The sequence below is a fragment of the Lepidochelys olivacea genome, assembly GCF_965140295.1.
Source record: "Lepidochelys olivacea isolate rLepOli2 genome assembly, chromosome: 2".
NCBI classification, from domain to species: domain Eukaryota; kingdom Metazoa; phylum Chordata; order Testudines; family Cheloniidae; genus Lepidochelys; species Lepidochelys olivacea.
The window spans coordinates 68,590,396-68,602,827 of NC_140412.1; the positions used below are offsets into that span (position 1 = coordinate 68,590,396).

The following is a 12,432-nucleotide window of genomic DNA, read 5'->3' on the forward strand; positions in this document are numbered from 1 at the left end:
CTATTATACAGGCACCACCCCTGTGGCATATTAGACATAGCCAAGGAAATCTGGGAGGAAGAACCCAATGTGCGGAGAAACATAACTGAGCACATGCTACAGATGAGAGTTTGGATAACCCGAGTCACACCCATTGTACGGGAGCACTTGGACACAGCGCAGGAGACCCAACGAGCTCACTACAACCACCAAGCAAAGGTTCAGCGGTTCCAACCTGGAGACCGGGAGATGGTATTGGTACCCATGGCAGAGAGTAAGCTCTTGGCCCAGTGGCAAGGGCCCTACAAAGTGATCGAACCCATTGTAGGAGGTGAACTACAAGGTCTGACAGCTGGGATGCCGGAAGCAAGAGCAGATCTACCATGTCAACCTCCTGAAGTCTTGGCACAATCAAGAGGCATGTGTAGCCACCCAAGAGGCCCTGCCCCAGGAAAGCAACCGGCCCAAGCAGGTGACACTATCCCCCAACTTGACATCAGATCAAAAGACCGAGGTGTCCAAGATGGTCAGTTGGAACCAGGATGTGTTCTCAATGAGACCGGGCTGGACGACCGAGGCATATCACCATATCTTCATGAACCTCAGGGCCAAGGTGATGCTAAGGCCCCACAATGGTCCCAGGGGCCAAAAGGGAGGAAATCAAGGCGGAAGTGAAGAGAATGTTGGAATTAGGGGTCATCAAGGAATCCCATAATCAGTGGTCCAGCCCAATCATGCTGGTGCCCAAACCTGATGGCACTACAAGATCTGCAATGACTTTCACCAACTGAATGAGGTATCCCAGTTTGATGCATGTGTTGGATCATATTAAAGAAGTTCTGTATTAAAATCACAAATGAGTTTGATTCCCCATAGTTTAAATTCCAGGGTATTACTAATTAAGAGGTCTCTTGGTTTTTGGTCTCTTATTTTTACTGTTTCTCTCCCTCTCTGTGTGAAACTTGCAAGCTGCTAATTGTGTTAGTACATCCTAAAACAGAGTCTATTCTCAAAGCAATATTTTGTAACAACAACTACTCACACAGAGAGAGACTCAGAGCGACACTTTGTAACGACAGAAACAGCACACAGAGACTCCCCGTCCTTTTGTTGTATTTATCTTGCTTTGTTAACAATTGTGATTAAAATAGAGATAGAGGATGTATGTGGATGGATGCTTGGTGTGGATAATAAATGAATGATCAGGGAGGTGCCAGCCTAAGAATCCAGTGTTGATCGGCCGAAGAAGGCGTCAAGTGGAAACAACCAGAGAACCCCCGGAGGGCAGACTGGAATCCACCCAACAGCCTCAAGGATGGGAGAACCAAAGAACAAGATAACATCTGGTAGCACAGAGCCTTCAGGAATGTGCCATCTGCTGACTGATTCAGCAACAGCATAATGAAGCAATTTCCATAGACTGGCATAGGAAGAAATTCATATAAAAATGGACTCTAGAAAGTGAGACCTTTGGGGTCTGATACTGCAAACCAACTTCCAGGAGCATCAGATGAGCATCTGACAAGGCCCTGCTCTCTCCTCATGTCCAGGCCACCTGGCCATTGGCTTGGCACGAGCAACACTAAGGCTGGTAACTATGATAATAACCTTGCAGAACTTGTGTGTGTGAATGAATGTGCGAATAAATATGAAATTGAATGGAATGTTATAGCTATAACTAACTGCCTACTATGATTCTTTCCGGATTCACAGTAAATGTGGCATTTTGCCTTATTCCCTTTAATAAGATCCTGCTGGTTTTTATTTTATTGGTATAACACATACCCTATAGCCCACATAGACGAGTTAATTGACCGACTGGGCAACACGCGGTTCCTGACCCCCCTGGATTTGACAAAGGGGTATCAGCAGATCCCCCTAGCCAAAGAAGCAAAAGAAAAGACTGCTTTCTCCACACTAGAGGGGCTATTTCAGTATACTGTTCTCCCCTTCGGACTGCATGTGGCCCCAGCCACCTTCCAGTGCCTCATGGACAAGCTGTTGCACCCCATGCCAGTTATGCTGCTGCATATCTGGACGATGTGATTATCCATACCCCAGACTGGGAGACCCACCTGGGAAAGGTGGAAGAAGTGCTGAACAACCTAAGGCGGTCCAGCCTCACAGCCAATCCAGCCAAGTGCGCCATAGGGCTAGCAGAGGCTAAATACCTTAGATACATCATAGGAAGAGGTGTAGTAAAGCTCCAACTAAATAAGCTGGAGGCTATCCAAAGGGCCTGCCAGAACCTGTTAAAAGCCTCCCCTCCAGCCAGATAGGGGTGCGCGATAGGAGCTGAGGGAGGAAGGCGAGCTACTGGCGAGCTGGGCAGTGCAGACACAGACAAACATTAGGAGAGAAGCCACACAGGTACAGAAGGCAAAGGGCGGATGGCCCTTCCAGGCCCCGGATGTCTGAGGGAAGAGACCCTGCCAGAGAGGAGAGACTGAACTGGGTGTGTGGTCTGTTGCCACCACACCCAGAAGGGCTACCAGAGATTGAGAGGCTGCCCCCCATCCCCAACCCTTGTAAGGGAGGCCAGGAGGAACCCTGCTCCGACAGGGTGTGGATAGTAAACCCAGGGGTGTGGGGAAAATCCTGAGGGAAGAGAGGAATACCCCAGCCCGCCGCTAAATGGAAGGGAAGGCGGAGAGGAAGCTCTGTCACAGTACCTAAGGCATATCTTGTGGGACTTAGTTAGGTACACCACACAAAATGGGAGCAGGGGAGAGGAGGAGGAGGTGGTGGTGGAGCCGCCACCAGCTGGGAATAGACCATCAGCCACACCCAGGTTAGTCCCTTTCTTCAGGGTTGTGCTTATTGTCTCCACAAACAAGAAAGAAAAGTGTGTTTGTTGTTTGTACAAACAACACTTTGGTTAGGGGTTCACATTGGGGTCCTCTGGTATCTACTGGATAGGGCCCTCTCTGACCTTGCAGTGGGCACCACAGGGAGGGCCAGAGTGCCTGCAGACACCTGCTATAGTTACCACTCCTCTCTCTTGGTTTTCACCCTTTACACTGTCCAGCTGAGAGTGTAGCCCAATCATATGATCAGCTGGGTCACCTGACTCCCAGCACCTGCCTGCTACAATTCTCTCCGGGGCAGGGTCGACTGCTCCCTCTTCCCCCTCCCCCACCTCAGGCTATTAAAGGGGCAGATCTTCCTGTTACAGAGATCCACATTTAATTCCCCCCACTCTGCTAGAAGCAGGAGAAAGGATTTAAACAGGGGCCTCCCACGAGCATGCTCTAACCACTGAGCTATGGGATATTCTGTTGTGGGGGCTCCCTCAATCTCACTTGCTGAAGATGTTGCACTCTGGATAAGTAATGAAAGAGTGATTGGAGCAGGGGAACTGGACCCTGGGTCTCTCAGCTCCCACATAAGTGCCCAAACCACTACATTACAAAGTCGTTCTCTATCTCTCTCTCTAACAATGACTGTTTCACTATGGATAAATACTTAAATAGTCATTAGGCCACAGCGAGAGAGAATACGATTCTATAGTCCATTGGGTAGGGAGCATGGTGCTTACGGATGATTTTCTTTCCTGCAAGGTACCATGTTACATTCGAGTTTAGCATTAATTTTCTCATACGTTTGTGCCATGTCCTGTGCTTCCTTCTACCTAACCATTGCACTGGCTCCTCCTGCTGCACCACAGCATTTACATTTTCATATCCATTAGCCCAGATTTTCAAGAGTAACAAGCGAGTTTGGTGCCTTGATTTTTTTTTTTTTGACTCCCACCCTGAGATAGTTCAATGGGGCCTGACTTTCATCCACTCATCCTCCTGGACCTCTCTGCAACATTTGACACTGTGGATCATGATATTCTGCTGCTCACTTGAGAGAGATGGCAAAGGTCCAAGGTTATGCGCTAAAATGGTTTGAGTCCTTTCTGGAGGGTTGCAACATATGGTCATGGGAAACTGCATTTCCCTCCACTATCACACTCGCGGCTCCCACTGGCCACAGTTCGCTACTCCAGGCCAAGGGGGGCTGCGGGAAGGACAGCCAACACGTCCTTAGGCCTCTGCCGCTTTCCGCAGCCCCCATTGGCCGAGAACAGCGAACCATGGCCAGTGGGAGCCGCGATCGGTCGAACCTGCGGACTCAGCAGGTAAACAAACCAGCCCAGCCTGCCAGGGGCTTTCCCTGAACAAGCAGCACCCCTAGTTTGGGAACCACTGATTTATACCTACCCTTTGTTTCCTATCTTTTAACCAATTACCAATCCATGACAGTACCTTCCCTCTTATCCTGTGGCAGCTTACTTTGCATAAGAGCCCTTGGTGAGGAACCCTGTCAAAGGCTTTCTGAAAATCTAAGTACACTATATCCACTGCATCCCCTTGGTCCACATGCTTGTTGACCCACTCAAAGAATTCTAGTAGATTAGTGAGACATGGTTTCCCTTTATTAAAACCATGTTGACTCTTCCTCAACAAATTATCTTCATCTACATCTGACAATATTGTTCTTTATTATAGTTTCAACAAGTTTGCCTGGTACTGAAGTCCAGCTTACAGGCCTGTAATTGCTGGGATCCCCTCTGGAGCCCTTTTTAAAAATTGGCGTCACATTATCTATCCTCCAGTCATCTGGTACAGAAGCTGATTTAAATGATAGGTTACAGACTACAGTTAGTAATTTTGCAATTTCACATTTGAGTTCCTTCAGAACTCTTGGGTGAATACCATCTGGTCCTGGTGACTTGTTGCTGTTCAATTTATCAATTTGTTCCAAAACCTCCTCTAATGATACCTCAATCTGGGACAGTTCCTCAGATCTGTCACCTAAAAAGAATGGCTCAGGTTTGGGAATCTCCCTCACATCCTCAGCCATGAAGACCGACACAAAGAATTCATTTAGTTTCTCCACAATGGCCTTATCGTCCTTGAATGCTCCTTTAGCACCTCAATCGTCCCATGGCCCCACTGGTTGTTTAGCAGGCTTCCTGCTTCTGATGTACTTAAAAAAAATTGCTATTACTTTTTGAGTCTTTGGTTAACTGTTCCTCAAATTCTTTTTTGGCCTTCCTAATTGTAATTTTACATTTCATTTGCCAGTGTTTATGCTCCTTTCTATTTTTCTCACTAGGATTTAACTTCCACTTTTTAAAGGATGCCTTTTTGCCTCTCACTGCTTCTTTTACTTTGTTATTTAGCCACGGTGGCTCTTTTTTGGTTCTCTTACTGTGTTTTTTAATTTGGGGTATACATTTAAGTTGAGCCTCTATTATGGTGTCTTTAAAAAGTTTCCATGCAGCTTGCAGAGATTTCACTTTTGGCACTGTAGCCTTTAATTTCTGTTTAACTAACCTCCTCATTTTTGTGTAGATCCCCTTTCTGAAATTAAATGCTACAGCGTTGGGCTGCTGTGGTGTTTTTCCTGCCACAGGAACATTAACAGAACTCTCAACTATAAGAGTAAAGCTTGGCTGTATGGGAGACAGACTTTCTCCGGAGATGATCCAAGACTGTGGAATAAACTCCCCCAGGAATTAAGGACCATCACAAACCTCACCACTTTCCACTCCAAATATAAGGTGCATTTCTTTGACCGTCCCTTCTCTTACATAAATACACAGCAACAGGTATATTTACATTAAAAGAAACCTCCACTGCACACACTTCATTCTCTGTGGAGAGGTTAAGAGATGACACAACATGTGATAGATGTGCAGTAACATTGCTTAGTGCACTGCTGGAAGGTGCTGAGATGCTATTGTGATGAGCAAAGTATAAGGAACCTGACTAGAATACAAAAGACATGCCTGCCTTCTGCCACAATAAGCAGACAGGATGTAGGTGGAATGTACTGTAGTTACTTATAAATCTAATTAAATACCCCCTATGCAAATATGCTATCAGTGCTTACAGAGCAGAATTTGCCCTTACATTTTCAAACTTCAATTACATTAAAACCTATTTTATTTAAATGTTTGAAATGAAAAATATCTAATGATACTGCACAGAAAAAGCATATTATGGAATTCAACTTAATTTTAGCACTTTTTAAAAAACCCACTCCCTCTGTGGCCTTCCTCATGACTGTGTAGGGGACCAGAACACTTTTATTCAAAAATGGAAATCTAGAGATTGAAATAACTGTGACGGATTCGGTCACAGAGATCCCCTTGGGACTGTCACCTGACATGCTGAAACCACCTCTGAGCCTGTTTTCCCTGCCAGCTTGGGACTCCAGAACCCTGTCTTGCCGAGCCAGACACGGTAGCCTGGTACAACCCAGACCCAGGGTCTGGTCCATGCCCCTGAAGCTGCAGACTTAACTGAAAACAGGTCAACCAGTTACTTATCTCCAGCACCCAGACACCCAGCTCCCAATGGGATCCAAACCCCAAATAAATCCGTTTTACTCTGTATAAAGCTTATATAGTGTAAACTCATAAATTGTCCGCCCTCTATAACACTGATACAGAGATATGCACAGCTGTTTTCTCCCCCAGGTATTAATCACTTACTCTGGGTTTAATAACAAACAAAAGTGATTTTATTAAGTATAAAAAGTAGGATTTAAGTGGTTTCAAGTAATAACAGACAGAACCAAGTAAGCCACCAAGCAAAATAAAACAAAACACACAAGTCTAAGCCTAATACATTAAGAAATTCATTACAGGTAATATCTCACCCTCAGAGATGTTCCAATAAGCTTCTTTCACAGACTAGATGCCTTCCTAGTCTGGGCCCAATCCTTTCCCCCTGGTACAGTCCTTGTTAGTTCCAGCAGACGTCTTAGGTGTTAAGCAGGGGCTTTCACATGACTGGGACCCCCCCTTGTCCTGCTCACCCCCTTTTATAGCTTTGGCACAAGGAGGGAAACCTTTGTCTCTTGGGTCCTCACCCCTCCTTCTAATGGAAAAGCACCAGGTTTAAGATTGATTCCAGTATCAGGTGACATGGTATATCAGGTCATATCAGACCTCATTCTTCATTACCCACGGGCTGGCCTACACATACACGGGATGGCTTGCAGGTAAACAGAGCCATTTACAACCATTCGTCCTAGTCAATGGGAGCCATCAAGATTCTAAACCACCATTTATGGCCCACACTTTGCATAATTACAATAGGACCTCAGAGTTATACTTCATCTTTCTAGCTTCAGATACAAGAAAGATACATGCATACAAATAGGAGGAATATATTCAGTAGGTTATAATCTTCGTTATGATACCTTACAAGAGACCTTTTGCATAAAGCATATTCCATTTACATCATATTTACACTCATAAGCATATCTCCATAAAACACATGGAGTGCAACATCACAATAACCTTACTTACCTCTTTAAATAAACACAAAAGGTGTAAACATTAATTTATACCATGGAAGCTGTTAAAATGATCATGAGGTAAATAGGCAGGAAGTACATGTATGGACAGAAGTGACTAATGTTATACACAGTAAAATGGGAGACGTTTAGGTGGGTCTATCCATCATATGTTTGATCTTCTTGCATACAAATATTAATTAAAGTGAATGAAACTAGTTTTAAAAGGACTGCTGTCTAAGGCAAGGTATGCAAAATGCTAGATTAAATTAAATGTCATAGAAGCATTCACATAATTACTAAGCAAAAAGGAATAGTTTTAATTAGGATAGAAGGAAAACTGACTGCTATGGGTGTCTTCTTAAAGACCTGAAACAAGGGTAAGCTAGTTGCTTTGCTTTAGATGTATTTTTCAGTGTTGCAAAACCATTAACATACAGTTGAACTTGCTAAACACAATAAAGGGTAATTGTTACTTTACAGATCTCTCCATGATTGACCTTGAACCACACTGTGTCAATTGTGACAGGCATTTTCCCTCCTTTTTTAAAAATATATGGTTCCCTCTCCCCTGCAGATCTGAATGCAGGGGACGCAATTTAGTTCTGTTGCATGGGGACAAGCTGTACGACAGGAATCAAAGTGGGGGAGAGGATGATAGTGGTATTCTTCCAAGTTCTCTCCTCCTGTGATGCAAAAATGAGACTCTACTCTCACTGCTATGGTGTTCAGAATACAAACATGTACTTTCCAAGCTCTCCTGGGCACCTCAGTCTTGGCTTCCCCAAGGTGCAACCAGGGTGTCATCTTTGACTTGGACCTCTCTCGATAGCCTCACAGCCAGGCTCTTTTTAAAACTTGCTAATTCTTTCTGAATAATCCCTCTAAAATACAGCCTTTGCGATCCATCCACACAGCTAAAATTATCATCCAAGCTCTCATCTTCTCCAGTCTCAATTAGTGCAATATCCTTCTCTCTAGCTTTAACAAATGTAGTCTTGCCCTACTCATATCCATTCAGAATGCTGCTGCAAAGATCATTTTCCTAGCCCATCACTTTGACCATATCAACCTTCCCTTTGAATCCCTCCATTGGCTCCTCCTTCTCTAATACATCTAATACAAACTCCTTATAATGACTTTCAGGTCCCTTCATAGTCTCCACCTTACCTATCGTCTCTCATTCACTACCAAACTGTCGATTCTCACCTCCAATCAGCACATGATGCCAGCTTCCACTGCCCACTTGTTAAATTTTCAAACCAACATCTTCATACTTTCTCCCATGCTGCCCCACGTGCTTGGGAAGTGCTGCCCATAAACATCCACAAAACTAACTCATTACACTCCTTCAAAACCCTCCTGAAAACTCTCCGTTGCTGTGATGCCTATAAAAAATTGGCATTGGTTAAGCTGCGGGTGTGCTGGTACCACTGCCTGACATGCTGACCAATATCACCTCATTGTTTCCGTGTTCTCCCTGGTCTGTCTGTATCTATGTTTCTTGTTTTATATTTAAATTGTAGGCCCCTTAAAACAGGAACCACGTTTTTGTTCTATGCTTGTACAGAGCGTAATGCGGTAGCATCCTGAACCATGGTAGGGCCCCTAGGTGCTATAGTAATACAAATCAACAAATAAATACATTTGCAAGCGGCTACTCTCTATTCTGACTTGACTCAGAGCTGGGTGATATGTAGGTACACTGTACTCACTCATTGTGGCAGCAGGCAGCCTTGTTACAGAAAGTTGGGCCTCCTATCATGTACCAAGATGGACAGGCCGGTAACCAGTACACCAGAGCTCACACTGCATTAGAGAGGGCTCCAAAGTGCTCACTCGTAGCTCCAGCAGCCAGACTCACTCTGAAAGGACACAGGAAGTCTCCAGACAATATTATATAATGCAACTGCAAGGCACAGGTCATCACAAATGCTGAAGAAATTAAGCAAACTCAGGGTTCACAACTTATTGCAGGCAGCCACTCCATGTAATGAACAATGGCATCCTTCTCATCGGATTAAGTATAACAACCTTGTTGGCAGATTCATGTGAAAAAGTAATAACTGGGTGCACTGGCAAAGGATGCCAGATTTGCTCACTGCCCCACTACAAAACTATACCCTTTGCCAATAACCTGGTCAGGAGAGAAAGCCTGTGACACGCTCAACCTGCAGCAGTGACTCCTGTCCTGTGGGGATGGGCAGGGCTCCCCTCTCTAAGCATTGGGACCAGGCACACAGGGTCACAGCACCACTCAGGTTTGGCCCAGAAGGCCCTCCAGCATCACTGAGCCACATGTGAATGGCACTGCAGCCCCATGCACCAGGTCGCAGCACCTCGAGAGGACAGCCTGGCCCAGACCCACAGCACAGGAGCTCTTACTGTACAGTGAGTGTGAGGCATACTTGTTCTCCAGCCCTACTCCACTCACCCCAAGGCCTCCTCTCCATCCGGGGATTAAGGGCAGAGCCCCCTCGGCAGTTTAGTAGAGTGAATCTATTGACTCAGGAGGCTTCGTCCACCCCAGTAAGATGTCTGTGCACCATACCGCTCCCATGGGAGCCCTGATGCAGCAAGATAGCATAGGAGGACTCCGCACCTCAGCTCAGGGATGCCTCTTTGCAGAGCAGTGTGGAGGATGGGATGAGGGTAGGGGCAATGCCTTGGTCCTGTCTGCCTTAAGTGCACCGCTGGGGGTAGCACAGTGTTGGCTAATACAACTCCTCAGAGCCACCGTCTAGCCCGCTGTAACTTTCTAATGGCAGCAAGACGCTGATGACCCTAGGGCTCCGGCCCCTTGCTGAGGAGCCCTCTCATTGCTACTCTTTTCAGGCACTATGCAGCCACCTGCGACAACGGCCGGGCACACAGCTGCCTCCTCAGAGTATGTCTACACTGCAACATAAGCCTAACCCCCCTTCTGTCTACACTGCAATTACACTCACCCAGAACTCGAACCCAAGGTCCCAGAACCCTGCAGGGCTGAGGCTCCGAGCTCAAGGTAAGCCATGATGCAGGGTCCAAGCCTTATTGCTTTGCACTGTAGATGCAGCCGCACCTGACTCAGGCCCCAGCAGTCAGTCAGAAGTATCCCAAAATTCCATGGGACAAGTTTCTTAGTCCTCTTTATCCCAACAATATTCAATCCACTCTATTTAAAACAGATGCCACCCTTCGCCTCCCACCCACCCACCCACCCACCCACCCACACCCCCCTTTGCAAACAGCAGCAGCTCAGGTCAGCATTAACCCAGTCGCTTCTGATCACTGATATGCAAGCTCACTGTCAGAGAGTCTCCTTGGTCTGCTGCCGGAACGAACCGAACAAGCCTTTTGCAAAGCAAGCTACTTCCTGGTAATGTGCAGGGCAAGCAGTGAGCTGTTTCTACAGTTCACTGCACAGCTAGGGCTAGAGCAGCCATATTCGGGGGAGGAGGCACTAGAGACACTGGGATATGGTTACTTTGACTCACATCTGGGCATTGCAGTATGGACACCAGAGCCTTAGGTTTGAGCACAAGTTGGAAAAGTGTTAAGGTAGGTTAAAATACAATGTAGATGCTTAAGCCCAGGTAGGGTGACCAGACAGCAAGTGTATAGACTTTTTTTTCAGGGCAGGGGAAGGGAATAATAATTGCCTATATAAGACAAAGCCTCTAATACTGAGATCTTTGGTCACCCTAAGACCAGGGCTCCCTAACACAGGTCAGCGCTGACTCAAGTCCCACTAACCCTGCGCTTAAACTGCGGTGCAGACTCACCCAAAGTGGCCACTGACTGGCCCGCCTGGCTTTAAAACCACCCCCACCCCCGCTGCGGGAGATAGTTGGGGGAAGGGGAGCACAGGGGAAACTGCCCCCCCCTTCCAGCCCCCACCCGCCCCTGCTCTCTGCCGCGGGCCCCTGGGTGCCCCCCGGCCGCTGCGGGCTGCAACCCCTGGCCAGGCGGCCCCGCTGGGTCACGGCTGCTGGCGGGCAGCGGGCCCGGGCGGGGCGGCCGCTTGAGGGCGGCGTGGCGGGGGCCGGGGAGCTATTTACCCCGCTGGCGCGCGCGGCGCCCGGCACTAGACGGAGCCCGCGCGCCGCAGGGAGCTGTCCGCGCGGTGAGTGGGGAGCGGGGCGGGGCGGTGCCGGGTCCCCTCGAGCCGTCCGGAGCCAGGCGGCGGCGGCTCCCCCAGTGGCGCTGCGCCGCCGCTTCGGGGCAGGCGTCTCCCCCCGCTCGCCGCCGCGCCGCTCGCTGCGCCTCCCGGGATGGCGGGAGCCCGGGTCGCCGCGCGCAGGGCAGCGCAGGGCAGGGCAGGGCACGGGGGGGGGAGCCGCCCGCCGGGGCTGCTGCCGCTGCTGAGCGCGCCCGCGGAGGGGAGACTAAACGCGGGCGGGGGGAAATCAGCCCCTCCCGTCTGTCAGGGGGGTGGGCGGAGGAGCGGGCTCTGGGGACTTGTCCGCAGCGGATCTTAAAGGAGGGGGCAGGAAAACTTGATCTTTCCAGTGCTTTACAGTTGTGCATGCTGTTGGTGCCCAATGGGCGCGTGCCCGCAAACGTGTGCTTTGTGGGATCTCCTGGGCTGGGAGGAAAATCGGCTGCAGGCTCTGGGAAGTACAATAGCTACCTCAGCTGCGATTCTGTCAGAAGACAGTTAAAAGTGTGCAGGGGACTAATAAACACAGTGTACCTTTCAGTGGTACCTTAGAATGGTGTGCAGCGCTGCCTTGTACAAGGGAGATCTTCCGTCCCCCTCTCCCACCCCATAAAGTACAGGCCTTAGAAAGGCAAAATCTGAAAAGTGAGTTTAGCCTTAGGTATAATAGCGGGCAGTCCCCTTAGATCTAGCTTTGGACTACTATTTTTGATATGTTTCAGAGTAACAGCCCTGTTAGTCTGTATTCGCAAAAAGAAAAGGAGTACTTGTGGCACCTTAGAGACTAACCAATTTATTTGAGCATGAGCTTTCGTGAGCTCCGATGAAGTGAGCATGATCCGATGAAGTGAGCTGTAGCTCACGAAAGCTCATGCTCAAATAAATTGGTTAGTCTCTAAGGTGCCACAAGTCCTCCTTTTCTTTTTGCGAATACAGACTAACACGGCTGTTGCTCTGAAAACAGCTCACTTCTGTAGCTCAGGAAAGCTCATGCTCAAATAAATTGGTTAGTC

The 12,432-nt window shown here is 47.9% G+C and overlaps 1 protein-coding gene across 1 annotated transcript in view; it reads left to right on the forward strand.

Annotated features, from left to right (window-relative positions):
* The first annotated feature begins 10,754 nt into the window (after window positions 1-10,754).
* The window catches only part of LOC311517095 (epidermal retinol dehydrogenase 2-like), a 33,759-nt gene continuing 32,081 nt past the window's right edge, over window positions 10,755-12,432 (forward strand). Inside the window, exon 1 of the mRNA XM_084621679.1 lies at window positions 10,755-10,818. The gene's annotated coding sequence lies outside the window, so the exon portion shown is untranslated. The remainder of the gene's footprint in view (window positions 10,819-12,432) is intronic.